The sequence below is a fragment of the Nylanderia fulva genome, unplaced genomic scaffold (genome assembly GCF_048542155.1).
Source record: "Nylanderia fulva isolate GAGA-0341 unplaced genomic scaffold, ASM4854215v1 Scaffold8, whole genome shotgun sequence".
Lineage (NCBI taxonomy): Eukaryota > Metazoa > Arthropoda > Insecta > Hymenoptera > Formicidae > Nylanderia > Nylanderia fulva.
In genome coordinates this window covers 369,334-385,776 of record NW_028190916.1, presented here as the reverse complement: position 1 = coordinate 385,776, position 16,443 = coordinate 369,334, and the positions used below count along the sequence as shown (strand labels likewise).

At 29.7% G+C, this 16,443-nt stretch overlaps 1 protein-coding gene across 1 annotated transcript in view; it reads right to left on the bottom strand.

The window, feature by feature from the left end:
* The window catches only part of LOC114928869 (uncharacterized), a 58,579-nt gene that overhangs the window by 27,548 nt on the left and 14,588 nt on the right, over positions 1-16,443 (bottom strand). The gene's annotated exons all lie outside the window — the stretch shown is intronic.

Below are 16,443 nucleotides of genomic sequence, written 5' to 3'. Positions count from 1 at the left end.
GATAATAGTAATTCCCCGCAAAATGAAATTTTGCGACGGTTCCACAAATAAACACCATATATGCTCCTCGATACACGAAATGAAATCGTTCTATAGAAAGTTCACACACGCAGCTACCGATGGTGGTAGCATATTAATTGCACAACTATGCGCTCGGACGCGTGCGTTACTCCTTATCGGTGCATCGTTTTCGCCTCGTACTCGTTACGGTAATCTTTTCCTCACGACTTCCCATTCTCTATTTCTCCCTTCCTCTTTCATATATAATGAATCTGCACGAGCAAGCACTTTTATATTATAAACCTTTGTGTGTTCAAACGTGCCGTTATTCGCTTCTGACAGCTGCTCACTTCGCGCGAACGCGCGGATAACCGTGTATACAGGGTTTGTCCGGAAAGTAATGCGTCGCATTTTTTTAAAAAAGAATTTATTGATCGCATAGGTAAAACAACTTAAAATTGTTCGAAGTATGACCCTTCTGCGTCAATACATTTTTGCCAACGCGATTTCCATGCGTCATAAGATTTCTGGAACTCCTTGACTGGGATGCTGTTCAGGGAGGCCGTCGAAGTAGCTTGTACGTTGTCAACCGACTCGAGCTGTTGTCCTTTGAGCTCCCTTTTCAGCCGAGGAAATAAAAAAAAGTCCGCCGGGGCCAAACTTTCTTGAGCATTTCAAAAGTTTCCAGCGGCGTCTTGTCCAGCTTCACGCAAAACTTTATCGCATAGCGTTGCTCTATCGTTCTCTCCATCACAAGTTCGACGCGACCACTAAGCAGAGGTTCACAGAATAAGCCGTCCTAACCCTCCAAGCGCATGGAAACAATTGAGCGACCTACCGTTGGAAAGCTAAGGGTACCCCCCTTCCTCCCCAACCGGTCCCATCGCTCTGCGATGTATAGTCGCGTCACAAAAAAATGCGACGCATTACTTTCCGGACAAACCCTGTATGTAAAATCAATCTGGCCAGATGCAAAGCGATACGTGTTTTATAATTAATCGATGACTCAGTACGCGATATAGTATTATATGTTTAAATGTTGAATTTAATTTATCAACGATTAAGTATATATCAAATTAATAAACACTGTTTAAAAGAAATATATGTATAATGAATATTGATACATTTTGATAAAAACTCGTTGGCATAATGATTAACGATAAATGTGATTAAGATGTGGTCAAAAATTAAAAAATTGTTTTGAGATAAAAGGTGTTTTTAAAACGCACGTAATTTTTTTATTAAATTCAAAAATTTTGCTTGGAAGATTGAATTTTTTTATTTCAAATCTGACGAACGATTGAATGCTCGTTTGATACATTCTTCTAATTAGAAAAACAGGAACCGTTTACTGGTCAATCCGAGGGATACTTTCTCGCGTATTAAAGAAACGCTTTCTAATGACGAAAGACTTACGCGTACTTAATGATGTTTTATGCCATCGATTTGTCCTGCCGCGATCTCATCACTGATGCATCTTAAAAGTTTTCTTCGATGGCCGCAATCTCCGGAGATTCGGACAGTTTCGTAGCAGTCATGTGATGAGCGTTTTCACAATCTCTGACTGCGCGAAACGATAAAATATGCGTATCCATATTTTGTTTCCTCGATAAATTATCGTCGAACAAGAAAATATCTACTACTCTGACTTTAATTGTCACTATGTGATTGCTACAAGAGGTATGATTGCAAGTACTGCAATAATTCATCACTTTTATATAGATCAATTAAACCATCGCGTATTACAACACACATATTTTCTCTCATTATTGAATAAAGTTGATTAAGTCATTTAGTTTTTTTTCTCAGTTGACTCTTAATGATCTTACTGAAAAGAAAGTTTATTGTTATAGCAATTCTGGGTAAATATTAATATATATATATATATATATATATATATATATATATATTCTTATTTTATTAAGAATAGCAGATTTATATTATAATTTTATAAAATAAATAGGAATAACAGGATAGTCATTTTTTATTCACATTAAAATAATATAGTTTTCAGTATTTGACTACTTATTTTTCTCGCGTTTCACAACTTTTGCTTGTCATTGTTTAATTTCATTGCAGAGTGCATTTGCTTTGTAATAATCAAAGCGTGACGTTTGATAAATCGGTAAAAATATATTTGACAGAGATTGAGGCAGTTGCATGTAATAATTTTGCGGCGAACTTTCGTCAGCAGCGCGTTGTGAAATTTCGTACGTAGACGCGTTTCGTAGTACCGCTATTAAGTATACGTCTTGTATACACGAAATATTGTATTATTTTATATATAACACAAGAAGAATGCTCGCAAACTTATAAATTAAAACCTGCAAAAGTATTTTGAATTAAACGGTGTTTTTTTTTAAAGAACTGATTATTGACAAATTATTATTGTTCTTTATAAAAAGTCTTATTTAAAATGACACATTTCTTGACACAATAATTATCCTTTTTGGACTAATAATTGTCCAGAAAAAACTTTAATCTTTTTTATCTTAACATGTCATATACATATATACGTATACATGCATATGTGTGTAATAAAAATTTTGCCGGGATTTTCCTCTTTTACTTTCTCTTTTCTATTATTTCAAAATTGATATAAAAAAATAATTTAACACTTACCGGCACGACGTGCAACGGCAAAGTAGTAATATACTATGTTGATCTGTAAAACACAAATACATCAAAATTATATAGCAATGTCTGAAATAATTCATTCAAGAATAATTATTCCACGTGATTAAATCTTCCATTTATTTTTTAAAAATACTTTATAGAAAATTACATAATTTTTTTGAAAAAAGTTCTTTTTAAACATACGTGAATTTTGTATATGTGATAAATCTTTTATTTTTACGTCAATAATTATAAACCTTAAGTACATATAATTACAAATATTTTAAATATTTCTAGATGAAATCTCCAATAATTAAAGTTATAAATTACATAATAATTTAAAATGTATTACTATCAGAAGTAAACGCAAGAAAGTAATTAACGTTAAAAATAATAATTAATAAATAAATTATAAATAGCTTACCCTATGGTTGCTCTATCATTGCATGATGCCTTTCTGAGCTTTTTTTTCTCTTTTATTTATTCTTTGCTGCTTTGTGACACTCACTTACGAAAACTCGGTTAATTGTAATTGCCCGGGCATTAATCAGAATACGATAATCGCACGATCTTTTGCATGGCACGCTCGAACGTGACATATATGTTATTACATTGCAACAAAAGCACAATGCGGAAATTGCGATCACATAAGGCTATAATTTATTTAATATTCGAAAATCGTACAGTCATGTTTAACTCATTATAACATACTATCTTTGTTTCTGATAAATAATATACTTACATTTTATTATAAACGAATAATAAATGTAGTAAAAATTAGACAGAATTAACGCGCTAATTAAAGATTGCAATGTTCACAAATATAATTAGTTTGCTGATTGTTTGCACAATATATTTCAATTTAATAAACATAGAAAAATTCATGTTTTAACAAATTACAATTTAAAAATGTTAAATTTACTTGATTTTATTATTAATTAAATGTAGACGCGATTATAATATTCTAACAATGTTTGAAAAGTTTTAAGAATGACAGCAAAAACTACAATTTAATATATTTTGATATAATGCGAGACCATTTAATTAAACAGACGTTATCTCTATATATTTACGAGTCACCAGTCGCAAAGATTAATTAATTTTCTGAATTGAAAATGGTTAATTTTAATAAAAATAATCGTTTTTCAAAATATAATACGACGATATACGTGTTATGACCTTTTCGTTCAAGTGTTGCCGTGCGAATGATAAAACGCAAACAGTAGCGCGCCTGCGGAAAAACGTCTGCTCCGAGAATATCTAGTATAATATAATTTAAATAGCGCGTTCTTGTTACGTCATATCATTTGTGCGGCGACACTCGCACGGGAAGGTCATGGTACGTCGCGCTCCGTGTATCGTCATATATACATATATTACGGGAAACAATCACATTCTTTATTAGAATTAACAGGTTTCTATTAAATTAACTAATCTTCACGACTTATATGTAAAGATAATGGCTATTCGTTGAAAAGCATGTACTTTTTGCTAGTTTATAATTAAGGATATGGATTAAAATATAATGGAGTAATAATATACACGAGTCACAGAACCGAGTAATTTGCATAAAGAAAACTTCAACGAATAGAATATATCGTATAAATTTATGTTATAAATTGTCTGTGAGATGTTAGAGATATATAATAGTACGAAACATTGCATATAACATAATCTAACCAATCAGGTCAGACGCCAAAAGAAATCTTTACTTTTTTTGTCACATATAATATATCGTTTTAAAGTCGGTAAATTCAATATTATAATTGTGAACATTACAATCTGCAACAATTTTATTTTTAACTTATACATATTTATTTTAATTTATGCATTTATTATGCTAGAATACGATCGTAATAAAAGTGATATTGCCGTGACCATTTAAAGTGTTAATTTGACTGTATGATTATCAAATAAAACATCGCTTTATGATCACAGTTTCCGCATTGTACTTCATAATGTAATAATATATGCATGTCATATTTGAAAGTGCACGCGATTAAAATTAACCGTGTTTTCGTGAGTGCTACAAAGAATGAATAAGAGAAGAGAAAAAGCCTAGGAGGCATCGGACGATAGCGAAGCAACCGTGAGGTAAGTTATTTATATATATTTATTATTCATTACTTGTAAAATTAATTGCTTTTTTTATTTGCTTTTTATTCGTTTTAAAATATTAATTATTTTAGACATTGTTTTATATAATTTCGATATATATGTTTTACAGATCAACGCAGTATACAACTCCGCTGTGTGCATCGCACCGGTGAGTCTCTGAAACTGTTTATATATATATATATATATATATATATATATATATATATACATATATTGTATATTTAAATCTCTGGAAAACTTCAATAAGACTTTTTATATTTATTCACAATAATAAAAATGAGAGTTAATGTAGGATAGATATTTTCGTATCCATGGTATTAGAGATCGATTTTAAAAGTTATCAGTATAAAAATTGTACAGATTTGAATCTTTATTATGAATACACACAATAATTATACACCATAATTAAAATATTATAAAAATGCAATAATATTATTGGCTTTGACTTACTATTTAATAATATGTTTTGACAATTAATCGTACAGAACTGAACTTTTTAACTAAATAAAAAGTTAATATATATTGTCCTTTCTTCATTTGAATATTACATTTGCTTATTTGTAAAATTGTACAGTAAAAATGATCTCTACGAATAACTTCACTTCAATTTATATCACTTACATTACTTTATTTCACATACTTTACTTCACATACGTTCACTTGTACGTGTAAAGAAAATAAATTGAGTTCAATATTCCTTCGTGATCGCTTCATCATGTATTCATAATTACATAAATGAGAACTCTATTTTTGCCGAGATTTAATGATATTTATTACGGAAACGTCGTAACGCAAAGAAAGAGTAATGTGGATGCAGTGTAAGAATTTCACGTTTAGACGTGACTGAAATCACGAAGACAGATGAGTTGGTTCATTAAACGCGTCTCCCGATATCGCGCGCACACCCGACATAATGTATAGCTCGGGTTTCCCGTACCGCTAATTATACCGTTGTCAATCAATTGACAGCAAGGTGCGATCGTGATTAAGAGATCAAACGATGCACGAGTGATTTTGTCCGGTATCGATATTAGAAAAGATTGTTCGCTACTTCGAAGTGTATTGAAAAACTTAAGATACGGTATTATTTTCATCGCTTTAAAAGGAAAGACAAAAAAAATCATCTTGATTTCATCATTTTTTAATAGAATTTTGATATCAGAGTTTAAAATATACGACATATTGAATTGTATATACTGCAGTGAATAATTAGTTATCTCTGATCCATCGAATAATTGTTGCACATAAAGTGCTACTCACTGTTACATTTTTCATCTATTGATATGTAATTAATTGTTGCACTAACTCGAGATTATATTACTGTATACATTGTTGTGTCACTATTGATTAGATACGCGCGATATGTCTCGATCGATTCTATAAACTAAATTAATAAATATATGCTGCATGGAATAGCATTCGACATCCATCCATTATCTTTGGCGATACTTTATCCTTTTGTATTTATATAATTGTTTCGAGATTAAAGCGCAAACATTGCGATTAAATTAAGGAGTTAGAAAGAGAACGATGTGTCTCAGTGCATAAACGCGTGATCAAACGCGACAGTGGAAGGAAATTGGGTCCAATACTTTCGCGTTGGTTTTACGCTCACTGGACCACATCGATCTCCTGTAACATGCTATCCCTCACCGCTTTCGATAATGATCGATATCTTTTCGCGATCGAAATAAAAAATGCTTTTAATTGCGTCAAAGCATTGGACATCGGAAATCATTTCGCGCTGACATTAGGAGAATGTGATAATGACGTCGGTTTTATAAAGAAATTACAATTACACGAGCTGTAATTATACATTTTGCCGCGATTTAGCAAAGCACAATTACACTTTTTACCACAAATCCATAATCCAAACAAATTTTAATTATCGTGCAAACTTGTAATCTTAGACGTGTAAATGGAAGGAATGACAATCGCGTATTTGATGTATTAGCTCTAACATTTTCGATATTTTTGTATTTCTTCATAAATTGCAAACATAAGAAAAATTTCTCCTTATTATGATTGCAATAAGCTCTTACAGCAAGGATAAACACGTAGATGAAATTTCACAGTAACACAATTAAGTTGTATAAAAAATTGAAAATGTTAGATATCTCAATCGAATTTGTTTAATCAGCCGTTCGAAACCGAAGTGAAACTCAGCTCCGGCCCGAGCTCTTCTCTCTGTATACAGATAATTGATGTAATTATCGTACATCCCAGCAGTACAAGCCATTGGCACATATCCACTGGGTAGAAAACCTCTCTCACAGCCGGCTTTAGAGGAAATACACTTGCACTTACACACATATAAAGCGTTATCTTTCATGTTTCAATAATAATTATTCACGTGTAAGCAAAAACCGGTCTTAAACCTGTCGTCTGACTATTAACCAAAATTTCGCGGACATACATAGTCATGCATAATTTATTGTATGTTGTGGAATTCAAAATTGAGCATTTTATCAATATTTTTAGCATATAAAATTAATTTTGGGAATGTGTTTTGTTACTGGATAATTATCTCGTTTAACTTGCAATTTTATGACCGAATAACTGGTTAACGAAACTTCCGGTCAATTGAAATACCTGGATCTAACAAAACAGATATTATGCAAAATCCTTTCGTTGTTTCTTCATACAAATTGTTATTGCAAGTTAGTAAACACGACATTATTATCTTAAATATATAAGATAAAAAATACAAAATACAATAAAATATAAAATTAATATGAGTTTATTTTACCTTTTACATTAGATGTCCAAATAAAATATATGATCTGTGTTTTAAATCTTATTTTAAACATCTAAATTTTTCAGTAAAGATTTTGTTTATATTTTTCTTATTTGTATATTGAAGCAACACTTTGCTTATAAAGTAGGCACTTTTGGATCACATAATATATGAAAATCAGTAGCATTAAAAAACACCTATTATAACCCATGAGATTAAATCACGGGGACGATATAAAATGGAAAGCGCTAGTCTAATCTTGCTCAACTCCCATAGTTTTATAATACCAGATTTGCATGGCTCGCTATAATCATCTGAATATAAATGAAATTATTTTACTGCGATAAAAATATTCATGGATAATAATCATTTAGTTTTACGATTTGAAGTACTGTATGTCGATAAGTTGAAAAGATAACAAAAAGATCTCATATTGCTTTTTTAAACATTGTAAAATATTTTACTGTTTTCCAGGTGCGTAATTTTGCTCTGTCTTTCTCTTTTTCATTTTTTCGTATATTAATCTCTGGCAATATGTGAGAAGATCGCTTTTTATCTTGAAGTCTGATTTCCGCGATTGCGATAGGCAAATTGAAATTCTCGCTGCACAATCCGTGTTGCACGATTCCCATCTGGCTTCGCTCTTTAAGTACCACTCCATCGCGCATTTCCCTTTTTAGAGTTTAATGATACTTTGCGGTGAAGTCCGTTATCTAATCCCGATGTCATAATATGTCGCCGTTTCGTTTACTATTTTATTTTGTATATTACATAGAGTTGCCAATATAATATCTAGAAAATAATGGCACCTCCTACACATTATTTAAATATCGCGTAATATGTTCGTATTTTCAGATGTATGCTAATCAATATTAAGTTGAATTAAATTCAATATACATATATATAATTACAGATTTATTTCTGGCGTTAAATTTGTAGCAAAACATTTATTGTATATCTAATCATTATATAAGTCTAACTAGAGGAAGAAATAAAAGAGACACTTTTTTTTTGTAATTGTGCAATCTCGCATGTAATTTTTATGCTATGCTTTGAGAAGAAAAGCTCATATACATATAGTATTATTACAAGAAATGTGTCACTTTCTTTCTTTTCTTAGTTAATCTCATATGTCAAATATATAAATAGATATATAACTGTTTTGTGCTAGAAAAGTAACGTACAATAAATTTAATTATATATTAATTTATTTTAATATTAATAAATATCTAAAAATGTATACATGACGCGATATTTTATTGATGTATAGCATGCTATTATTTTTTGATACTAGTTTCTCATTTTTTGCGTTAACATAATTATTCGACATAAGGTATAGAAAGTTACACGTGGCAAATGTCTAACTATTTAAAATATTCTTCGATGAACGCGATACTTCATGCAATCCGTTGTAAAGATTATCTTATGCAACTACTGCGAGTTCATTGCTTGAATTGCTTTGCTTGTATATAGAATAAAACGTTTATTTTAAACTAAGGAAAAAGGTAGCTATGCCGTTTAAGCAAAACAAAATTAATTAATAATTTGTTTATAGAATTACCATATTAATGTACAATTTGATTTGGCTATAAATTATACATATTGGTATAAAATTCTAAGAAAAAATGGATCAATTCTCTTTATTGCTTAATAAAGTAAAAAGGTCTACTTTAACGAATTGGTTAATGTACTTATGTATGTATTTCAAATTTATATAATTGTGCATTTTATATAAAATTTCATACATAAAATTTTTATTACATAAAATTAATTTTATTACAATTTTATTTTTTATTATTAATTATTATGTAAACAATTTTTGATTATTTTTTTTGTGTTCTTGAGTATGTATTACATAAAATTATTTTTTAAATTCTTTATAAAAAAACAAGAAGTAGGTTTTCATATACAGCAAAACTTGTAAACATCTGGCAGTCTTAAATTATATAAATTAATTTGCATTTACAATTGTACATGTTAAAATTAATATTCAATTATTTATTTAAAATACTCTGCCCCTAACTGATAATTCTTTGAAAAATGCATGACACGTGCAAGCGTCAACTGTCTAGAACACGATTTCGTAGTAGCGCGCGGAAGGAAGACCATATTGCATTGTACATTTCGTAACGCGATTTGCCGTGCTTATCGCACGAATTCTTAAGGATCGAATCGAGAAAGTGTTTAATGAAAGCTGACAGTATGAGAGCTGACAGTACATAAGTCACCGCTAAATAGAACGCGACTGGCACGCCATCGACAGTTCCCTCGAGGTTCCCTGAAACGTGCTCGACATATTGGAGGACGATCGCAAAATCTACGATATATTTTGTTACGTTCCGTGATTTTACGTGCGCCGTAACGTGCACCCGGAAATCGATGGTATAACGCGCACAGAGTGAAACCTCGCGGATTCGCCCGAATGATAATCTGAAAGGCGTAGAAATGCGCATTTTCTTCCCGCGAAACAACGCGCAAACACGATATAGGTGTCGAAACAATCGTCGATTCATCGATAAACGACTTAAGCGGTAATATAAGACCCCGAGAGTACTAATCATTTTATAACTTCACTTTAATTATTAGAGAAATTAAAAATATGAAATATGAAAGTCGGGGCATAAAGCGAGACACAATTTTCGAAGACAGGACATAATTTAATATTTTTTTTCAGAAATTATGCACATACTTTCTGTATATATTTAATTCATATTTTAATTATGTTTTTAGATCTATATTTATTATTATCGTGAAAATTATTATTATCAATATTAGTATTAAGCATTTATTATTTAGTATAAAAAATGATTTCATAATCGATATGATCATTCGTTTTGCATACCATATCGTTTTCATTCGCGACACATAAAACATCTGCAGTTATAAAATTATTATTATATTAAAAAGTTTTGCAATTAATATTTAAATGCTAGCATAGTTTGGCAGATATACTACATATATTGACAAAATAGGAAACAGCCGCAGTTAGAAACACAAATTAAGTATAATTTGATGATAGTCGTGTAATTCGTGAAACACAAACGAGACATAACTCTAAAAATATATATCCAATTTTATTGACTAGAAAAAGACATAAATAATCAAACGTTTTATTCTATATGCACCGTTTACGAAAAAAATACCTATGAATTACGTGGAGGATCATTAATTCGCTGTTACACGAATAAATGATGAGAAAACAATATGAAATCAGCGTCTGTTTTCCACGTGCGAGATCGTCTTCTGATACATCAATGACGTTGATCTCGTTAAGCTTAAATGCATTCCAAATATAACTGCCGTCATGCTCTTGTCGAGATATATAAAAAGCCGTCTCATTAAGTTGCGCTCGCAATCGCGATGTGAGAAGAGTTATGAGACTGGTTGTGTAAGAATATTACTCATTAATTCCGCTTTATGGCGCAAAGAATAGGCACGATATCTTCCGCTTGTACGAAACACTCTCTTTGAAAACAACAAGTTTAGATTCTAACTAACATCATTTATAATAAAAAACCACTCCTCAATGTTGAAAGTCGACCAGACTGGCAATAATTGATTATAAATAATTATTTGAAATACAACAACGTGTCGGCTGTCATTGCAGCCCTTTTCAAGTACATCAAATTTAAAACAGTAAATCAACTTCTATGCAAACTACCGACAATGTTAACGCTTGTTTTGATGAACAATGCAAGACTGACAGAAGTAAGCACATATTAAATAGATGTTAACTGTTCGCAAGAATCTTAGTCACTACTTTAGTGACTAAGATTCTTGCGAACAGTTAACATCTATTTAATATGTGCTTACTTCTGTCAGTCTTGCATTGTTCATCAAAACAAGCGTTAACATTGTCGGTAGTTTGCATAGAAGTTGATTTACTGTTTTAAATTTGATGTACTTGAAAAGGGCTGCAATGACAGCCGAAACGTTGTTGTATTTCAAATAATTATTTATAATAAATTATTGCCAGTCTGGTCGACTTTAAACATTGAGGAGTGGTTTTTTATTAATTATTACTGGCAACCTTAAGGATTATTATTTATCATTTATAATATTCATCTTCTAGCACTTTTACAGTATCATAAATGTAGGCTAAAATTATAAAAAGAAGCATTTTTATATTAATATTTTATATACCGTGCAATCATTATTACAGTTATTAATGATAAAAACGACTCACGTAAGAAAGCTATCGACTATTTTTGTCTATTTCATATTTTGCGACGTCATAAATAGAGTGTAGTTTTACTGATTGATAACGTTGCGTAAATATGAAAATTAATATTGAAATATTATTATACGTTAATTGATCATGACGCTTGACTTTCGGCGAATACAGTGAACCGTATGCACAAATTTTACGAAATCACCTGCTAATCATCAATCACATTTTGTTCTCGTGTAATGTATTCGTTAACGCACGATAGCGCTATGATTATTTATGCAAATGGAGTTCAATATATATGTTTCCATCTCAAACATGTAAATAGCAAAATTTTCTGGTCGCTTGTGCGCCGCCCATAATTACACAGTAATCGCGATCAACATTGACTATGCGTATTTTGTATCGAAACTATATAATATGGTGTAGTTATACGAAAATTATATTGCTTACTGCCTCCGATCGAACTCTATGTCGATCGTCATTGATTGCATCGTCGTCATTGATTGCTTAAACCCTTCACTGAACATATCGGCCACACTGACTGAGTGCAGGCCACGTGCTCATCCGTGCACGTGTCGCCTGTCCGCAAACGCTCTGAATCGTGAAATAATTAGTTCTGCTTCCATAACTGTCTAGTCAAATTGTAATTTAGAGTCTTTACATATGCAAGTGTCATGAATTTGCTATGATTTTATTGAAAAATATTTGTCACCAATCGTTCAAATCCAGTTTATTGTAATTATATATAGTGACAATTAAGCTAATTTCTGTTATATGTCAAGATGTTTTAATATTTAATGTTTAAAATTGATTTTTATAATTTAATTTATTTTAAATATTTTAATATTTTTATTAAATATTAAATGTTTAATAATTGGTTTATTATTTTACATTACAGAAAAATATTTATAAAATATATTATAAAAGATTAATATTGAGTCCAGAGAATTATATTTCAATAATTAAGTACATATGTATTTTTTTCCATGATAATTGGCTTGAATTATTTTAAGTCATATTTTCGCAAAATATTTACTTTTTTTTATATAATAAAATTTTTATGTAACATTTTTTATATAACAAGACAAAAATTTTAATATATATATATATTTTTTTTTTAAACATACATTCTAGATGGCACATATTGAATTCATAAGCAAAATTCTATATAAAGAACGATTTTGGATTCAATTTATTAATATCAAAGATTATTATCAAAACAATATTAAAATATTAAAAAAGAATTAAAGTATAAGAATTATACAATATTCGATTTCATATTTGTCTTACTATCGCGTTATGAATTAATCCATTATGCAACATGCAAGAAAAAGAGAAATTATATCCAAAGTAACTATTAAATATTTTATGAAATAGGAACTTCACAATAAGAAAGATTGGAGACGTGAAATTTTACGAGTATATTGAGCTGTTTAAGAGGTATGCGCGGTTAATGTCATAACTTGTTTTACGATACGTTCCGGCTTAACTTTACGATATAGTTTTTGCTCTTGAAAAGATCAGGGTCGTGCACGAGAGAATAGTGTTATTAATGAAACTGGCTACTGTGTGCTATATTTTCTGAATTTTTATAATAATATTACGAATGTTTAGAGAAAAAAGGGTATAGTGCTCCATTTTGAAACTGTTGTTTGATATACAAAAAGCTGTCAGTCAACGTTACCAAAACGCAAACTTTACGTCATCGAAAAGATGCGTCTTATTTCTTTTTCAAAAGAAACTATAGTTTCAATATTGCAAAATTATTTTATTAACCGAATAGCTTTTAGCATTTGTGACGTATTTGTAAAACAAAAATAGAACAAATCGCGTGACTTGTAACATGAAGGAGGAAATCCGATGGTTAATCGCGAATGTACTGTCTTCGGTTGTGGCGTGTTACGGTCTCGATACTTTAGAGTCACGCGTGAATAAACCGTGTTCAAGGGAGCGACAATTACTTGCGAGAAGCACGAGATTGAACGGATGATCGAACTTGTCGATTGCAATGAAAGCGACGTCAGCTTCCGATCTTGAGACAGTGAACACTACATTGTTCCTTCGCGTTTCGATTAAGAGACCATGGCAGGATTAAATTCATGGAAGAGCCGTGTCGCAATCACGGTCGTATTTCGTATTGCGGCAATGAGCCTGGCGCGTCACGAAATCGCCGAGAGAAGAGTCACAGTTCTCGTTCTTCGACAAATTACAGACGACGTAGCGAGAAGTCTTATCTCAACTCGCGGGAAGCTTGTTGTGCAAGGATTTGCACAGCGAAGTTTAGATCTCGGTTTTCACTATTTCAAGTATGCCCGAAGCTGACTCAGAAAAAGCAATATTTGCTTTGAGGATATATGACTTTGTCTGTTAAAAATTCGTTTTATTTTATTGCATTTATTTAACATTGTATTATAACCTCTCCAGTAATAATATATTCTCTGTTATATTTAATAATCTCTAAAAACTCACCTTTAAAAAAAGGTAAAAAAAGGCGACCAGTTAAGGGCACACCATTAACAAAAATTATCCATTGCAAACCCGTGTACAATAGAATTGTATGAAAAATTATCGATTATAAACCAATGTACAATCGTAACAAAAGTAATGAAATAAAAAAAAAATTGCGCCAAGTGAAAGTAGAAACTTGTACCAGTGGAAAATTAAAGTTGCAGACATATATAGAGTCGTATAATGAATCAATAAAAATTTAAATTTGCAAATGTAGAATTGTACCATAAAAAAACTTATCTTTTAAAAAAAAGATAAACAAGATGCCAAGTCCATGCGCCATGTGAAAAAGTGTTAAACAAACAAGTATTTTTAAGTAAAAAAATCTATCAATTGACAAAAATTTATGTTCTAAAATTAATATCTCTACAAAAAGTAATGTCCAATTATTGCGCGAATAAATAAACATTTTTATAAAAAATTAAAATTTAAAAACTTATGCAAATTTAAAATTAATATAAAATAAAAAGAAATAAAAAAATTTTAGTTAAAAAAACTGGGCGCGCTTCTAAATAATATTCTAATGATATTAAAATTAAATTGTTACTTTTAAACTCATTGCAGCGCGCCCAGTTTTTTTAACTAAAATTTTTTTATTTCTTTTTATTTTATATTAATTTTAAATTTGCATAAGTTTTTAAATTTTAATTTTTTATAAAAATGTTTATTTATTCGCGCAATAATTGGACATTACTTTTTGTAGAGATATTAATTTTAGAACATAAATTTTTGTCAATTGATAGATTTTTTTACTTAAAAATACTTTTTTGTTTAACACTTTTTCACATGGCGCATGGACTTGGCATCTTGTTTATCTTTTTTTTTAAAAGATAAGTTTTTTTATGGTACAATTCTACATTTGCAAATTTAAATTTTTATTGATTCATTATACGACTCTATATATGTCTGCAACTTTAATTTTCCACTGGTACAAGTTTCTACTTTCACTTGGCGCAATTTTTTTTTTATTTCATTACTTTTGTTACGATTGTACATTGGTTTATAATCGATAATTTTTCATACAATTCTATTGTACATGGGTTTGCAATGGATAATTTTTGTTAATGGTGTGCCCTTAACTGGTCGCCTTTTTTTACCTTTTTTTAAAGGTGAGTTTTTAGAGATTATATCATTCATTTTTGTATATGATAAGCATCTTTAAATAAATAAGCAAATTCAATTTTTCTGGCATTTTCTTATTTTAGGTACATATATATCCAATAATTAATATACAAAATTAAATATTATTCATCACACAATTTGTATCAAAATAATATATTTTTAAAAATTTATTTTAAATTTATTTATTCATTTTTATCATTGTGATTGTAGTGGCAAGGATTTTATTGCTCAGTGTCATTGCAAGCATCTGGCCTGTATATACCATAATATATTGTGTAATACATTGGCTAAGTATGACAATATGGATTTTGATAGATTCCCATGGAATATTGGAATTTTCTCGGACTTGCAGTCATCCACCACATATGCAGCCTACAATTAAAGAACGCATTTATTCCATATTATTTGCTTCCGTTATTGGCATAGTGCACATTTTTATATATCTCAATGCTGTAGATAGCGAAACATTTTGAAAACATCTATCTTTCTATGTTATCTGCTTTTTTGAAAATATTGCAGCAAATTTATTATGGCAATATGCTTGTCCTCCTGCAGTTAAAGAGGCTTAGTACTTTAATATAATCTTTATTATTTGTATCATTTCCTTTTTCTTGGGAATTACAGCAATGCTTTTGTACTATATTGTCTTGCATCCCTCAAAAAGACAACATACTTCAAACGCACCAGTTCAAGCAATGTATCTTTGATATTTATTTACTTTAAAAAATGAGAGATAAATTATACAATATGCAATTAACCTTATCTTATGACTTTTATAAATCTTATGATAAAATCTAACTCTCTCTTAATCTTTATTATGAAAAGAATCTCGGTATTATATGAAATAATTTCATTGTATAGTTTAACTTTCAAAAATTTTGCAAAATAAAATAACTCACATTTTATTTCTACCATATATATAAAAAAAAGATAGGTAAATATAAATAAATAAATATATATTTATGATATACAATAAATATATATATATTTATATTTATATATATATATATATATATATATATATATAAAATGTTGGATTTTTATTATATATATATAATTTCAAAAAATCTTTTTTATATGCTATTGAATTTTAATACATACAATTTTGATTATATGTATTTTAATTGATTATATTTATAAGTATTTTTATATTATCTTAAAAAGACTGCAT